At 40.0% G+C, this 17,253-nt stretch overlaps 1 long non-coding RNA gene across 1 annotated transcript in view; it reads left to right on the top strand.

The window, feature by feature from the left end:
* Nucleotides 1–2,029, top strand: part of LOC112544862 (uncharacterized) — a 42,418-nt gene extending 40,389 nt beyond the window's left edge. The window contains exon 3 of the long non-coding RNA XR_012906129.2: nt 1,504–2,029. This is a non-coding gene — a long non-coding RNA (uncharacterized LOC112544862). The remainder of the gene's footprint in view (nt 1–1,503) is intronic.
* The last annotated feature ends 15,224 nt before the right edge of the window (nt 2,030–17,253 follow it).

Here is a 17,253-nt window from a genome sequence, read left to right as displayed (position 1 = left end):
GTGACAATGTACTGTAAGAAATCAGCTGCTTTTCCGGAAAAACTATGCTGCTCCCACTCGGGCAAAAGTCCTTTTTCCGGAAAACTGTTCCGGAAAAGGGCCAGTGTAGATAGCACAGTAGTCTTTTCCGGAAAAAAGCCCCGATCACGAAAATGACGATCGGGACTTTTTTCCAGGAAAGTGCGTCTACATTGGCCACAGAAGCTTTTCCGGAAAAAGTTCGAACTAGGAGGGTAATGTAGGCATACCGCACTTGCAAATGAAGCCCGGGATTTGAATTTCCCGGGCTTCATTTGCATAAGCGGGGAGCCGCCATTTTTAAAACCCCGCTGGTTCAAACCCCGTGCAGCGCGGCTACACGGGGCATGAACTAGGTAGTTCGAATTAGGCTTCCTAGTTCGAACTACTGTTACTCCTCGTGAAATGAGGAGTAACGGCAGTTCGAACTAGGAAGCCTAGTTCAAACTACCTAGTTCGTGCCCCGTGTAGCCACGCTGCACGAGGTTCGAACCAGCGGGGTTTTAAAAATGGCGGCTCCCCGCTTATGCAAATGAAGCCCGGGAAATTCAAATCCCGGGCTTCATTTGCAAGTGCGGTATGCCTACATTACCCTCCTAGTTCGAACTAGCGGGGTAGTGTAGACATACCTCCCGCAAGTGGGGTGTGCAGACAATGTCAGCCACTGCCTTTCACGGCCAGCATGCCTGGACCCTGTCCCTTCTCCCATCCACAAGCTCCTGTGGGAAGGTGGAAAGTGGCAAGCAGGTGTACCCTAGAAGCTGTGGAGGAGGGTAAAGGAGTGATACAGACTGAGTCGACATTTTTAATACCAGCCTTGTTTCCCCAAAAGCATGGTTCAACCATGTACTAAATCAGACTTGCTGTGATCACACTGAAACTATGTTCAAACACAGTTTAGGATCCTGGGCCTGATTGCCCACACCATGACACAAGTTCTGTACCAATGTGACTTCCATGAGGAGTAACGGTAGTTTGGATTAGAGAGCCTAATCCGAACTACCTACTCCATGCCGCATGTAGCCGCGGGCATGGAGTCCAAACTACCGGGGCTTTAAAAATGGCGGCGCCCGGCAAAATGCAGATGAAGCCCAGGATATTTAAATCCCGGGCTTCATTTGCAACTTCAGTTGCTTACATTAACCACCCTAGTTCGAACTAGGGTGGTAGTGTAGACATACCCTACCTGGCACAGAAGGCCACCACATCAGCTGCCACCCTGCCCTGGTGGTACAATTGGACCCTGTCCCCCTTCCCACCTGTAGGATTGTACACTGACAAGCCCCCTACCATGCCTGCCACCAAACTGGATGAGGCCATGTTCCCTTGAGAACTCTGTGTTGTACCTGCTGCACAGTGGCCACTTTAAAGCATGACTTTGGCCTAGCACAGAACACCTTTCCATTGTATTTAGAGATGCCTTCACTGTACGTTAACAGAGTAATATATCTTCTGTAATTTGTGTAAATTGTAATTTTTTGTTAGAGCCAGAACAGCAGGGAGCCTGCTGTGTATTCTCCCAGCTCCGCTAGCTGCCAGCTGACACAAATCTGAAGGCAAAAATGGACAGGGGAAGACAGGTTCAAGGAGCAAATGTAATCCACCCACTTGGAGAGGGAGCACATAACCAAACAGAGGAATACGCTATTAGAGGACATGCAAGCAGAGCATCAGGAAAGGGGAGTATTCAGGGAACTGAAAGAGAAGCACCAGGAGACTGTCTTGTCATTCTTGATGTCTGTGGTGGACCACATGGCAGTCTAGATATGTACCTGGACAGACTCCCCCAATCTTTCACAAACCAGCTTTCCCTCCTCACCCAGTTCTGTAGCCTTCTCCCCCAGGGATCCTAAGACATGTGAGGGACTTGAGGACAGTCTCACACTCAACCTCCAGGGCATCATGAAGCAAAAGCCTGTGTCATCCTTGTATTTCTGATCCCCCTTCCGCTTTGGTTCCCACTGTGGACTCATTTTTTGTCCCTGCTGTCTCCCTAAATAAAAACATATGATCTCTGAACAACAGTTTCTTTATTGTTTGTATTGCAAGGGAGGACGGGGTTACAGGCAAACATGCCAAATGCAGGGGCAACTCTTTGAGAGCAACGTGCAAGACTCTCAAAACTGGCCATGCATAAAACTTTTTTTCAAAGTCTCTCTGATTTGTACTGACCTGCACTGTGCTCTCCTTCTTGCCCTGATATCTGTCTGCTCAAAATCTCTAGCTTGGCAGTCTGCTTCAGATCCACAACCTGCCAGATAACTTTCCCCTTGCTTTCACAAATATTATGTAGCACACAATAGGCTGCCACTTCAAAGGGAATGTTGTGTTTGCTGAGGTCTAACCTAGTCAGTAGACTCCTAAGCTTTCCTTTTTAAATGCCCCCAAACACATTCCACCACTATTCTGCACTTGCTCAGTCTGTAGTTGAACTGCTCCTTACTGCAGTCCAGGCTGCCTGAGTACGGCTTCATGAGCCATCAAAGCAAGCAGTAGTCTGAGTCTCCATGGATGACTATTGGCATTTCCACCTCTCCAATTCTGATTTTTCTGGTCTGGGAAAAAAAATCCCAGCATGCATCTTTTTGAAGAGGCAAGAGTTCCTAAAGATGCATGCATCATGCACCTTTCCCTATCATCCCATCTTGATGTTGGTGAAATGGCCTTTGTGATGCATGAGCACTTGTAGCACCATCGAGAAGTACCCCTCAACTAAGAAGTTGATGTACTTCTTAGGAAGTAGGCCAGGTGCCAAGATGGGGATGTGAATTCTGTCTATTGTCCCATCGCAGTTACCGAACTCCACCTCAGCAAAGCTATCCATTATGGTATCCATGTTTCCCAGAGCCACTGCCCTTGGTATAATAGTGGTATTGATTGCTTTGGCTACTTGTATAACAGCCCCCACTGTAGATTTCCCCACTCTGAATTGATTCTCAACTGACAAGTAGCTGTGTCGTGTTGTAAGCTTGCACAGAGCAATTGCCATGCACTTCTCCACCGTCAGAGTAGGTCTTACTGGGGTGCCCCTGCACTTCAGAAAGCTATTCACAAAGTTTCACGAAAGCGGCCTTGCACATTTTGAAGTTTTGGAGCCACTGCTGAGCATCCCATAGCTGCAGTCCCACCAGTCTGTGCTTGTCTCACGGCACCAGAATCTGCATTTCACTGTTTCCAGAGGATCAAATGATGGCTGAGTTTCCTATTTGGTCAACACAAGGGCTTGCCTGTATATCGTGCCCATGGCAGCCTGAGATGGAGAAGATTCTTCCTTGTCCTCTTCCTGATGGAGTGCCATACATATGCTCTTGAAATACTGCACCATTAGGCACACTAGCAGAAACATCAGCGTACTTTAATGCATAACGGGATCCACAAAGGGGGCCATGCTTGCACTGCTATGGCATCTGCCCGGGTAACCAGGGCCAAAAAGGGTACAAAAAGACTACTTCCCATTGATTTCAAGCAAGGGGGGAGGAGGAGTAGACTTTGTTATTGCTGCTCTCCATGATGAATATTGCTAAATTCAAGCTTGCATGGTCAACTTTATGGTAGCATAGATGCAGCATTGCTAAAGTCAATGTTCTTGGCCTCTGGGGGGCATCATATAAATATTCTGCTGTGACCATTCTGGCCAGGCCAGCTCTGGGTAACTTTGAATTTAATTTCCTGTGTGGACAAGCGGAGCAAGTTCACCTCAGAACAGGCACAACATCTGAGCAGTGAACACCTGACCATGAATTCAAGTTCCATAAACTGGATGAGCTACAATTCCCAGGGGCACAGAGGAGCACCAGCCCAACATAGAGTATGAAGGTGCTCTTGGACTTGATTGATGCATGAGGAGGGAAATCCATTCTCATAGCACCTCAGCAAACAAAATACAGATATCTATGTGAAGTTTGTAAAATCCATGGTTCAGAAAGGATATACCAGGGATGCCCAGCACTGCCTTTTGAAAATAAAGGAGCTGAGGCAATTCTACCAAAAGACAAAGGAGCCAAATAGATGGTCTGGAGCATCACTGCAAACATGCTGCTCCTAAGAGCAGCTGCATTTGATCCTAGGGGGTGACCTGACTAGCATCCCATATGAGACCATGAATCCACCCAAGATGCTCACCAAGGGAGCAGTGTGAAGGACAGTGTGGTTGTGGTGGTGGTGGAGAAGGAGGAGGAGGAGAATGGTTAGCAGGCGAGCAGAGAGAGCTAAGAACTTTTTATAACGTTGGAGACAATCCCCTTCTCCCAGGATATCTCACAGTTGGGCACTGAATAGACAAGCACATTATGAGACACTGACAACATTAACCCAGCACCACTGGTTGTTTCCCAGGATGTCTAACCGTTTTGGTCCCAGCATGCACCCGGAGTATTACTTAGAATACAAAGCCGTGCAGGCATTGAGGAATAGCCACCCAAGTTCATTGCTCTCACAGTCAACAGCAGTCTCCTTACTAGAGATGCGCTAATTTGAACTACATTGAATTCTTGTGCACAGGAGTAATATGGACTTTCAACTTTACAAAATTGGGTCGTAAGAAATTGACCTTAATAAATTTGACCTTATCTTATAGGATATACACTGATTTCCCCATGTCCACAGAGCCAGTTGCCTCATCATAGAAGCTAATCAGATTGGTCAGCCATGACTTGTCCATGTTGACTATTCCTGATCACTTTCTCCTCTTCCAAGTGCTTCAAAATGGATTCCTTGAGGAACCCCTCTGTAATTTTTCCAGAGACTGAGGTAAGGCTGACTAGTCTGTAATTCCCTGGATTTACCTTCTTCCCTTTTTTAAAGATGTATGATCTGGATTCTGTCCCTCCAGGTCCTTCAAAATTGAGTGGCCCCAGTACATAAGATACTGATACAAGATGGTTTAGAATTTATTACATCATAAAGTAGCAGGGATGAGGAGAAAGACTTTTAACTAATCAAGAAAAGAGGTGTTAGTCGTAAGTTGATCTTATGAATCACAGCAACCATTCTGAGGCTTTAGTACCTAGCATATCACATCTGAAATTAAATAATACTTAACATACCACCTGTGGCATCTTCATCTATTCATTTATAGTGGGCTCTTATTGTAATTAAATCAGCCCACGTATCCCTTTATTGAACAGTGCATATGTCCAATGGTACAGTTCCATGACTACAGGTTTGAGTAGTGCTGCTCTATAAGAGAACACAAAATTATTAATCGTTCAGATTTTATTCTATTTCCTTCTGTCTGCACTGTGAATACAGCCCTTGACACTTACAGCACTGACTGTCTCAGAAGGATTATGGACTGAAAATATGTTTCATTTGGTCATCTTAGTTCAGAGAGTTCACTTCTCATCCTTTGATCACTGCAGCCATCCCTCTAAGCACTAAAACATGAATTGCCAGTTGGGGATTGGGAGGGGGGGGATCAAGCTGATTGCTTTCTGAAGCTGTTCTTCCTGAGCTACTGGGAAACTCTGAAGAAGCTCCACATTAGTAAACAGCTGGCATCACACCTCATGTAATGAATTTATTTCAGCATGGATAAACATGACAACAGTTTGCTGTAAAGAAAACCTCTGGAAATAGCTGTAGTGCCCAAAGCATACCACAGCCTCCTGTATTTTTCCAGGGTCAATAGAAATTCCTGAAATAGTAAATCTTTTATTAAAAAGTCACTGAAAGTTTGAAAACTTTTAAAAACATATTTCTTAGGGTTGTGTATGATGAGGCATAAGCGATTTTTACGAGGGGAATTAACAGAGCCTATAATGTATAAACATGTATGTAAATGAAAAAAAAAAACATTATAAAGTATAACTGTAGAAAGGAAAGTAATAGAAATGTAGCCATGTTAGTCTGGTGTAGCTGAAGCAAAATACAGGACTATGTAGCACCTTAAAGACTAACAAGATGGTTTATTAGATGATGAGCTTTCGTGGGCCAGACCCACTTCCTCAGATCAAGTAGTGGAAGAAAATAGTCACAACCATATATACCAAAGGATACAATTAAAAAAAATGAACACATATGAAAAAGACAAATCACATTGCAGAACAGGAGGAGGATGCAGGGGGGAAGGAAGGAAGGTAAGTGTCTGTGAATTAATTATATTAGAGGTTGGGAGAGTTAGATGTCTGTGAGCTAATTGTATTAGAGGTGATAATTGGGGAAGCGATCTTGGTAATGGGTAAGATAGTTAGAGTCTTTGTTCATTCCTTCCCGGAGAGTGTCGAGGAAGCCTAATCCGAACTAGCTACTCCGTGCTGCGTGTAGTTGTGCGGCACGGGGTTCAAACTAACCAGGATTTAAAAATGGTGGCGCCCGGCTTATGCAAATGAAGCCCGGGAAATTCAAATCCCGGGCTTCATTTGCAAGTGCGGTATGCCTACATTACCCCGCTAGTTTGAACTAGCGGGGTAGTGTAGACATACCCTCAGACACTTCGCCAAAGGATTAATGCCCACAAAACAGATATCAGACAAGATCACAAAGAAAAAACAGTTTCTTGACATTTCAACCAGAAAGGACACTCTCTCAATGACTTAACCACCTGCATTCTGCTACAAAGACCTTTTACATCTGCACTTGAAAGGGAATCCTCTGAACTGTCATTCATGTTAAAATTGTATCCTTTGGTATATATGGTTGTGACTATTTTCTTCCACTACTTGATCTGAGGAAGTGGGTCTGGCCCACGAAAGCTCATCATCTAATAAACCATCTTGTTAGTCTTTAAAGTGCTACATAGTCCTGCATTATGCTGTAGAAAGAAAAAAAAATCAATATTGAAAGTAGAAGCAGCATGTGGTAAAGACGGAATGAACTATTGAAAAAAATACAGCCTTCCCAGATAGTCATGATGAGAGCCAGGTTCCTTGAATTAGTGGTTTTAATGTACTCTGGGACTGATGGCTTCCTGACTGAAACCACCAGAGCATCTGATTTAATTAGCTACTTAGGTTAAAAACTGAATGTAAAAGGCTGAACTACCCTCTTCACTGTGGAAGTGGTTAGTCTCTCTTTAAACGACCTATACAGAATGAGAGAAATTTTATAGAACAAGTTTTGTTCCTTGCTTTACATGACTCTACAAAGAAACCAGGGGACATAAGATGCCACTTTACAAAACTGTGCTGGCTAGTCCAATTACAAGTCACAGCACAGAGGGGAGAAGCAGGTTCCACAAGGTTGCTATCTCCACCTCAGTGCAGGAGGCTTACGATAGGCAATTTTTTTTCCTGAGTGGATGAGACTATATCTTAAGTTTCTAGTACTCATGATTATCCAGAATGTTTTTCAATAGAGACTTAAAATCCACAGCCTAGGAGAGTTCTTGCCAGTAAGTACATTTACTAGGTGTTCAAGAAAAGCAAACAAAAGATGTTAAAGTTACTATCATCCATCAACCTTTAGCATACTGCAGTCAGAGATACGACTGCAACATATGTAGTCTAATTTTTATCTAGCAAGTTTGAATGACTACAGTGGAGAAGCCACAACATTATAACCCAGCCATTCAAGTCACAAGTGGGCTGGTACAGTTTGGTTGCTTTGAGCTAAAACTTTTTTTCTAGATTTTTTTTCCCCCTTGCTTAACCAAATGCCACACAAACAAACTTCTCACAAACAAAAAAACATTTGGGCCAAACAAAAACATTTGCTTGTTGATTCAAAACATTATTTTTGAAGCATCTTGACATTTATTGAAATGATTTTTTTCATAAGAAAATATGTCCTGAATTTAATAGTTTTGGTTCTCTCAAATGCTGCACTTTACGAATAGTAAATTGACCAAAAAAAGTAACCCCACTATTTTTATCAGCTTGTGAACCAATGAGTTATGAGGAGAAAGTTTGGCAAAGCCTGTATCATCTTATATATTTCTAAAACAGTTCATGAGAAATAAATTCAATCCTTGGGCATACAAGCCAAAAGATAATTCAATTTCGACTTGGGCAGAATTAGACCTTTTGCATAATGAATGAAGAAAAGAGGAAATTAGTTAAGTTTCAAGTTTTGGGTTTTTTTTTTTAATGGTAGATAAAATAAATGAGGAGGGAAAAAAACTTGACTGTCCTTTTAAAGCTAATATCGAGTGAGATAATTTTGTGCTATTTTCTCAATCTTGTGCACATAACTTATCACGAAGAAGAGTTAATTTGCTGTCAGTTTCCTCCCTTTTGCACATTATATCATGAAAAAGTTGATGAGCATTTAAATGTCCGCATGTTCTATGAATAACTCCTGCCTTGTACTGCACTGACCTTTTCAATATTCTGTGTTGAGACTAGATGACCATCCTGTGTCTCCACTAATTACCACCTCACATGGATATGAAGAAGGGGGTGGAATGATCAGTCATGAATTTGAAAGCATTATAAGGAGTATGGAAGGTAAAGTGAGAGCTCTACATTTCCCAAATACAGTTACAGTAATAATGTCTCACAGACACAGCCTTAGTTGGTTAGTCTTGTGCTCTATTTTTTGTATGTGAAGATTTGTGCAGAAATGAAGATCCAGCACTCAAGAACCTAGAAAATGTTTCAGTTCATTTTTGAACACATATAAAATGAAATAAAAAATAATACTTTATTTTCCATATAATGCCTTAAATTCCAAAGGTTAATGTTGCTTTTAAAAGTTAGCAAACTTTATTTGTCTATATAAAGATTGAATACATGATGGTGCTTGAGGCATAAGAGTATCTCATGCCAATAAAATACTTGATGGTATGAAATTAATGTTTTAGCAATGCATAAATACAAATTGCTTAGCCTTCCACTAAAACGCAGCATCTTTTTGGTAGAATTAATATGGTAACAATAACGGTACCAGGGTGAAAATTTAAAAGTAATTTAGGTAATCAATATATTTTAAAAAATTTACCTTATTTAGATTTGACCCAGTAGAAAATATCTGACTCTTGTGAATGGTGCCATGGCTCTTCAGTGATCAATCATACAGTGCTTGATCAGGTCAGGGGAGAAACTTTTTACAAGAACACCAGAGGATCAGATGATGTCCCAGTTGCTGCAAGGGTTGTGGATGTAGTAAATTGACTAGTTGCATATACTTCAATAGGACTAAAATACTATTAGTGTATTCTGTTCTCAGAGAAAGCATATTATGTTAAGTTATGGGTCTGGTTTCCCCATGTATAAGGTTATAAGGAAATACTTTATACCCATTTTGTCAATGACTTCATATGGGTATAAAAGAGTAGGAACCCAGAGCTATATTTTATAGTAAAGTACTGCACTTTTCTGATACAGAGATGTTTATTATAGAAACATTAAGTATATATAGCCATTTTAATCTTAAATTCATAACTTTTTTTATTTATAACTGCTTATGAGGTTGATGATTGATGCCACTGCAGCGTCTGTTCAATATCTTTGTGACATGTATGAACCCTGACTCTGGGAATCAGAGACATGAAATGTAGGTGAAGCTAGAGCTGGTCCCTCTCTGTTCCTAGATTATTTTCCCCAAATCCACAGTATTTGTGGGGGAACATTAATTTCTGGCTCACTTGCTTCCAAAGTTGGGATATTTTTGAGGAATGGCTTTCCCATTGCTCATTTAAGGGAGGTATTAATATACCAAATCAATAGTTGGGCCAGTTCCTCTTCCTTTGACTTGAAGCAAACATAGAGGGCAAGGCAGCATCTCACAACTTATCACAGAAACTTCTAAGGATGAAACTAGGAGAGAGAACTCATTGTGTAGAGATTTTCTTTCATTCTTCTCTGACATTACCGTGAGTGGCCTAATTATTCTGTCCCCACTCAATCTAAATTATGAAATGCAACAATAATTCCTTGTGGTAAGAAACTCTGGACTTTTTTAAAGTAAGTTGAAGTTGTCTGGGATAATTGCACTGCCCACAATGAAGTTCTATGAGTCACAATTTTGCAGGCGATTTAGCTGAGAAACGCTTTGTTTACAATGCAGAATATTCATTCTGCCTACTTTTGAAAAAAAGAATAATCAAGCTTCATTCCAGTAACAATAATAATGATGATGCTAATAAAGTAATCTGCCCATATAAACTGATCCTTTTCTTAAATCAGAAGTTGTACACATAAACATCTAAACTATATTACTGTCTCTGGGACCACTGTACTATATTATTCTGAATCTGTCAACTAATAATGACAAATATTTTTGATGTTATGAAGTAGGATGGTTTCAGATGAGCTTACATAGGTACTCCATTGAACTCCCTCACATTCATCTGATTAACCATGAGTGCACACCTGGTTGTCACATGCTCTATTTCTTAAGCAACTTTAGAGCCCCTCATTGATTCCAAGACCTTTAAAAGTTAGGTTGGCTTCCTTTTCTTTGCCAAGTTTGTTCAAAAAGGACTATGGGATGAATCTGTAATATAAATTTGACCTAAGGGGGGTTATGTAATAAAGCTCTAGTGTAGACCAAGGCTAAGGAAGAGTGAATTCCATGGCTGATTTTTACGAGCAGCTGGCTGTGTTGTGACAGGTGGTGGTTAGAGAGATTCTCCAACAGTAGATTCTGAAATGTCTGACCATGCCAGGAAAAGAAGAATGAAATTGTTTTCTGTGCCTTTATTAATAGTTTCAATTTATTCAATAAACTTAATTTAACTTATACACAATGATGTATTATTTAGCCTTTTTGTTTTGGAGCCCACTACAGATGTCTACTCCCAATTAGATACTATCACCAAACCATTAAAAAAGAAAAAAATTCTTATTTTCCCCTAGAAATGGCTTAGTAACTTTTCAATCCTTTCATGTAACTTTATTTGGGTAGTTAGCCAAATTTGGACTGTTCAGTGACCCTCTCAGCCAGAGGTTCATCTTCTTCCCTTGCTCATATTTCAAGGAGTATAAACGTCATGATAGTCCTCATGAATCCACAGCTAAGGAAAAATACTAAAGAATAGAGCAGAGGCTTACTGCAGAACAGGAGATTATTTTTGAACATTGTGCTTTCTCACTGACAAACTATTTTCTCAAAGAGAGTTTATCGTTTCTTGTATTCTTTACATGAGTTTATTTACTTTTTTCAAATCATCAGCCTAATACAACCTCACAGGAATAAAGGTGCTTCTAACAGAAGTCTGAGTAACAATCCCACGTGTAATTGTGAGTGACCTATTTTTCAATAACTCTGATCACTTCCATAATTATTACTCTAAGATAGATGCTTCAAGAAATTAAATTATAGCAAATTAGAATTTTAAAAAGCCACAGTTCCGGGAAATTCTTTATTGCAATAAACTCCAGCACAGGGATTTTGAAAACATGTTTATGTATGCAGAACATTGTTTGAGGCCACAACAGTAATCAGTGTCTAGGGAAAGGCTGCAGCTTAGCACTTGCTCTACAGCTGCAAAATAGACAACTGGCTGGAGGCATTTTTAGGAGACACTCTACAAGCTCAAAGAGAGTCCTGGAACAACACTAGAAGAAATGGGTTTGTGTTGTGGAATGTATCGCGGCAGCAGTGGGGGGAGGGTGTTGAAGACCTCCAGAGATGCATGTGCACGCATACAGTAAGAATAAATAAATTATTGCAGAAGAATAAAAACAAATCCAAAATATCCATTAATCTCTAAATGGAAAAATACTGAGCAAAGAAATGGAATTATTATATGTCCATTTCACAGATAAGGAACTCTTAGGGAGAGCTTCAACTTTGTAGCAGCACACCAGATGGACTGTCAAGGAGCTGTGAGTCTGGAATGTCCCTGTCTGGTGGGTTACTAGAGAGCCGTGGCTTTTAAACTTCCTGCCAGGCAGGATAGTGCAGAACCCAAAGACCTTGGAGTTGCCGGTGAGACTGGTAAGATGCCAGTGAGCTGGGGAGGTGGGCAGATGATGACTTTGCAAGAACCTGACATGTTTCTGAAAAGCTTTTGTCAAAATCTACGTGTTTTCACAGACTGTTTAGATTTCAGCAAATTGGAATTGTTCAATTGAACAATTATGACTGTGCTAACCCAGAGTTACTGTACCAATGCTGGTAGTGTGACAGGCTGGTGGTAACTCAATCAATATTCAAACATCTCTACAGCACCATCACTATCAAAAGCACAAAATCATCTTACTAGAGTGAGAAAAGCAAGTAATTGTTTCTTAAAGTATTTGTAAATCTTCTTTGAAAGTTGCACTACACATGCATGTTTTAATATGAAATACCTGGTTAAAAGTTCAGAAACAAAATTACATAGAACATGTAATGCTAAGAAATATATACAGAAAAGAACATAAACATTGAAATACAAAACAATAGGGACCAAAAACTAATAAATGCTGCTATGTTCACAGGAAAGCAATCTTCACAGATGCTGTTGAATTATCTTCTCTCAGGCTATGTCTACATTGCTGGCTTTTACCGGCAGACAGTATGCTAATGACGAACTCATTAGAATTTGTCACACTTTCATTTGCATATTCTCTGCCAATGCTTTTTGCGCAAGAGGTTTTTGTGCAAAAACAAGCAGTGTAGATGGGTCCATTTTGTGCAATCCCTCCCTTTTGTGCAAATTTCTTATGCCCCAAAAAAGGTAAAAGGGGGTTTTTGCGCAAAACAGACCCATCTACATTGCTTGTTTTTGTGCAAAAGCTTCTTGCGCAAAAAGCATCAGCAGAGAATATGCAAATGACAGTGCGACAAATGCTAATGAGAGCTTCATTAGCATACTTTTTTTTGGCAAAAGCCTGCAATCTAAGCATAGCCTCAGTACTTCAGAGTGAGGAAAGTAGAGTTTCCATTAAGATATTCCCTTACTTCACATTTTGAAGTCAAATGAGCATCACAATGTGATCAGTTTAACCCTCTGCATTTAAGCAAAAATGACTTGGGTAAAGCACCGAATCCCAGCCAGCAACTTAACATTTCAAACCTTCTTAAATTTTCCAGTTCATTTGTCACACTTTCACAGCATTTGTCCAGAAATAGAAATCACTGCACACTGCATTATCATGGGTTAGTATAATGTTTTCTGGTAATGGACTTGACTGACTTTGACTAAGATACATTTTGTGTATATATTTGTAAGTTTCAAGAAAGGTGAAAAATACTAGACTGTGCTCTAGTAAAGTGGCCTGGTAACCACCGAGTTATAAACACATTTCGTTCTGATGATTCATTGAATGTCTATCTATATCTCATTTTTTAAATGATCATAAAGATGCTAGGACAGAACACCATTTATCTGTCAAGATGTCCTATCTGATGTGGAGTAGAATTAACATATACAGAGGTAATGATATTAAAGCTTTATCTACTGTTCATCTGATTTAACTGTGATAATACCTCAACTCTGTCCTAGGAATTGTAGAATATATTCCCCATGGCTCCATGCTAAGTACTATGTCCCATCCCATGTGAAATATTTCTTGTATCCACAAAATGTATTTATTAGATGTACTGGTTGCTCACTTTTCCTTTACCACACCATTCAGTCCATCAGTTTTTTGATTGTATAGGTGCTTATCCTGAAAGCACTATATGCATATATTTAACTTTAAGCACATGAATTTCACAGGACTCAGTGGAAGTCCTCACATGAGTACAATTAAGCACATGCCTTTTGATCTATCACCCCAATTCCTAGCTTTTTTTCCTTACATATGATATGAATATAACTGGAAAATGGATTTAAATGTCACATCCTGATCACCACCTGAGTATCTTGGTCATGATTTTTGTCAGACAGAATCCATAAGTATGCTAACACTTCTTGTGTCTTGTATGCTGCTGTCCAAATATTCATCAGTTTCTCATCTGTCAGCTAGAATTTTGACATGATTGAATGGCCATTCCAAGTCTATGGAAAAACTTCTTCTTTATTTCAGTGTGTTTTGAATCAAATAGGCCTTAATGGAAAATAATATCTTGTAGGAAATTGAGCTTGCAATGTTTTTCATTCTAATGCGGAATTGAAACAAGACCTTTTCAAAATGTTGATGAAAAATGAGAAAGATGGATCAACCCAGCCTCAGAACAACCAATAGTTTTATGGGTAGAGCACTCAACCAACATGTGTGAAACCTAAGCTGAAGTCCCTGTTCTGTCTGAGTCAGAGCATGGATTTGAACCTGTGTCTCACTTTCTAGCAGAGAGATCTAACCATTAGGTTATTAAGAGGATAGGGATGCTTCACTTTTTTTCTCTGGCTTTGATTTGAAATTCTGCCCCAGATCCAAGAAATCTTCCCTACAAAAAACAAACAAAAAAAAAAAGTCAAAGGCAATACACTTCTGCAAAACCTGAAAGGAGGTTTACAGGATCTGTTGAAAAAGGCTTTCTTTCTTGACAGATCCCCCTCTAGACTGCCGCTTTTTGCCAACAAACTGCTGAGTTGGCAAAACGCAGTGGCCATTTTCATGCAAATTAGGCACGAGATATTTAAATCCCTGCCTCATTTGCAATGTCGACCTGCCTAATCTGCATCCCTCTGCCGACAGAGGGATGCAGTCTACACATTCCCAGCAGCAAAACTATTGCCTTTTGTTGGAGGTAGTTTTATTTTGTGGCCTGGAGAGCTGTCTTTTCTATGGTCATGCATAACAAGAAAGTTGAATGAGGATTCTTCCTCCCTGTGCATTTACTTCCCGGAAGGAGTAAATTGGTGAGTACTCAGCTCACTAGGGTGTGTAGACAGCCTGTCCAGAAGCACAATGGCCTCATGGTCATATAAAATGGCCCAATTTCCCTACATAGCCCTATAATCTGAGGGGAAAAAGCCTCAATGTAGCCTGATGTTTCTCAAAATGTATGGAGCATAGACCTAAATGACTAACCAGGAAAGATCAAGCATGCCTCTCAGTTGTTCTCTGGATTAGTGTACCTTATAATGATGTGGATACAATGTCTCAGCTGTACCACTATAAAGTGCACAGTGTAAAGATAGCCTAAGCCTTAATGCTGCCAGGCAGAAGTTCCTTCAAAGTTTCAAGAAAACACATACGGTGTCATGCTATATTGTTTTGAATATATATTGTGTACAAAAAAATAATTATTATTCTTTAAAAACAAAATCCCAAACAGTACATTTTGCATTACAGTGGGATTTAAATTTAAAATTATTTTCAAATACAGAGTCAAAAAAGAAAAATCAGAATCAGGATATGCAGATAACATTGAACAATTTTTCTTCAGTTTTCTTTACATTTAAAAAACTCTTGCAAGGTTGTTTTTAATGAAGGTCAAACACTATAGAAAAATATTGTTTACTTCTGTCTATAATTGTTACAGACTTCCCTGTGTAGTTTCCCCTTATACCTCACTATTTAAATGTAGATTTTTAACTGCTCTCGTAAGCTATGGGGTACATGAAAACAATTTTTATAAGGGTATATATTTAGTTCAGAATAAAGACGGAGAAATCCAGGTTTCAAAAATTAGATCTGCTGTACGCTTACCAATAGTGAATATTTGAATTGGGCTAGACTGTGATGAGTCATAACAAGGGTTTGTGTGAATGCTGAACTGAGGAGAACTGCCTGGAGGCATTGAGACTGGGACACACCCTGACTCAATCCCTGATTCTTCTTTGCTTCTGTGTTGGCAATGGGAGAGAGAGGAAGGAGGGGAGAGGAAAGAAGTTAGTGGTTAACTGCCTACCCATATTTCAAGCAAACTCTTACCCTTCTCTAGCATACTGGCTCTTTTTCTATGGTCATGCATAACAAGAAAGTTGAATGAGGATTCTTCCTCCCTGTGCATTTACTTCCCGGAAGGAGTAAATTGGTGAGTACTCAGCTCACTAGGGTGTGTAGACAGCCTGTCCAGAAGCACAATGGCCTCGTGGTCATATAAAATGGCCCAATTTCCCTACATAGCCCTATAATCTGAGGGGAAAAAGCCTCAATGTAGCCTGATGTTTCTCAAAATGTATGGAGCATAGACCTAAATGACTAACCAGGAAAGATCAAGCATGCCTCTCAGTTGTTCTCTGGATTAGCAGCTTTCAGATAAAAGAAAAAGTGTGGCTGTTTGGTCTGCAAAGAAAATCTTCAAACCATAAACTGAGTTAAACAATGCAGTTCTTACTGACTGAGTTTGCAGACAGCCTCCGACAAAAAGTGTGAGGTGTAAATTGCCACATTCATCTCAGCAGAAGCTGTCAGAGGCTAATTATCCTTTAAATATTAACATTGTTAATTGTTTTGCTGTTTATAATGTATGACAGAACAAGTACAAAACCCATGCCTTGCACTAAGAGTGACCACTCACATAGGCTGTGTCTAGACTACACCTCTCTGTCGACAGAGTGCTGTAGATTAGGCACGTCAAAATTGCTAATGAAGCAGAGATTTAAATATCCAGCACTTCATTAGCATAAACATGACTGCCACTTTTTTCAAAACGGAGCTTTTTTTAAAAAAAATGGCAGTCTAGACGCGGATCTATCAAAAAATAACCCCCTTTTTGAAAGATCCTGTATTCCTCAAAAAATGAGATTTACAGGATCTTTCGAAAAAGGTTTTATTTTTTGACAGATCCACATTTAGACTGCCGTTTTTCCTAAAAAGCTCCATTTCAGAGAAAAGCGGCAGCCATGTTTATGCTAATGAAGTGCCAGATATTTAAATCCCTGCTTCATTAGCAATTTCGACATGCCTAATCTACAGCACTCTGTCGACAGAGAGGTGTAGTCTAGATGTACCCTAAGAACATAAGAATGGCCAAGCCAAGTCAGACTAAAGGTCCATCTAGCTCAGAATGCTGTCTTCCAACAGTGGACAATGCCAGGTGCCCCAGAGAAAATGAACGGAAGAGGTAATCAAGTGATTAATCCCACCCATAACCCAGTTTCTGACACACACAAACTAGGAACACCATCCCAGCTAATAGCCATTGATAGATCTATCCTCATAAATTTATCTGTCTCTTTTGTGAACCCTGTTACAGTTTTGGACTTCTGGCAAGGAGTTCCTTGGGTTGACTTTGCTTTGTGTGAAGAAGTACTTCCTTTTGTTTCTTTTTAAACCTGCTACCTATTAATTTCATTTCATGGCCCCTACTTCCTATATTATGGGATGAAGTAAATAACTCTTCTATATTCTTTGTCCACACAAGTCATGATTTTATCATAGCTTCCCTTAGTTGCCTCTTTTCCAAGCTGAAAAGTCCTAATGTTATTAATCTTGCGTTGTATGGCAGCTGTTCCATACCCCTAATCATTTTTGTTGCCCTTTTTCAGATGTCAAGATCTCTTTTTTGAGATGAGCTGACGTGTGTACCATG

Source organism: Pelodiscus sinensis, chromosome 9 (genome assembly GCF_052426305.1).
Source record: "Pelodiscus sinensis isolate ZL-2025 chromosome 9, ASM5242630v1, whole genome shotgun sequence".
In the NCBI taxonomy this organism is placed as follows: Eukaryota; Metazoa; Chordata; order Testudines; family Trionychidae; genus Pelodiscus; species Pelodiscus sinensis.
This window is presented reverse-complemented; position numbering and strand designations above follow the sequence as displayed.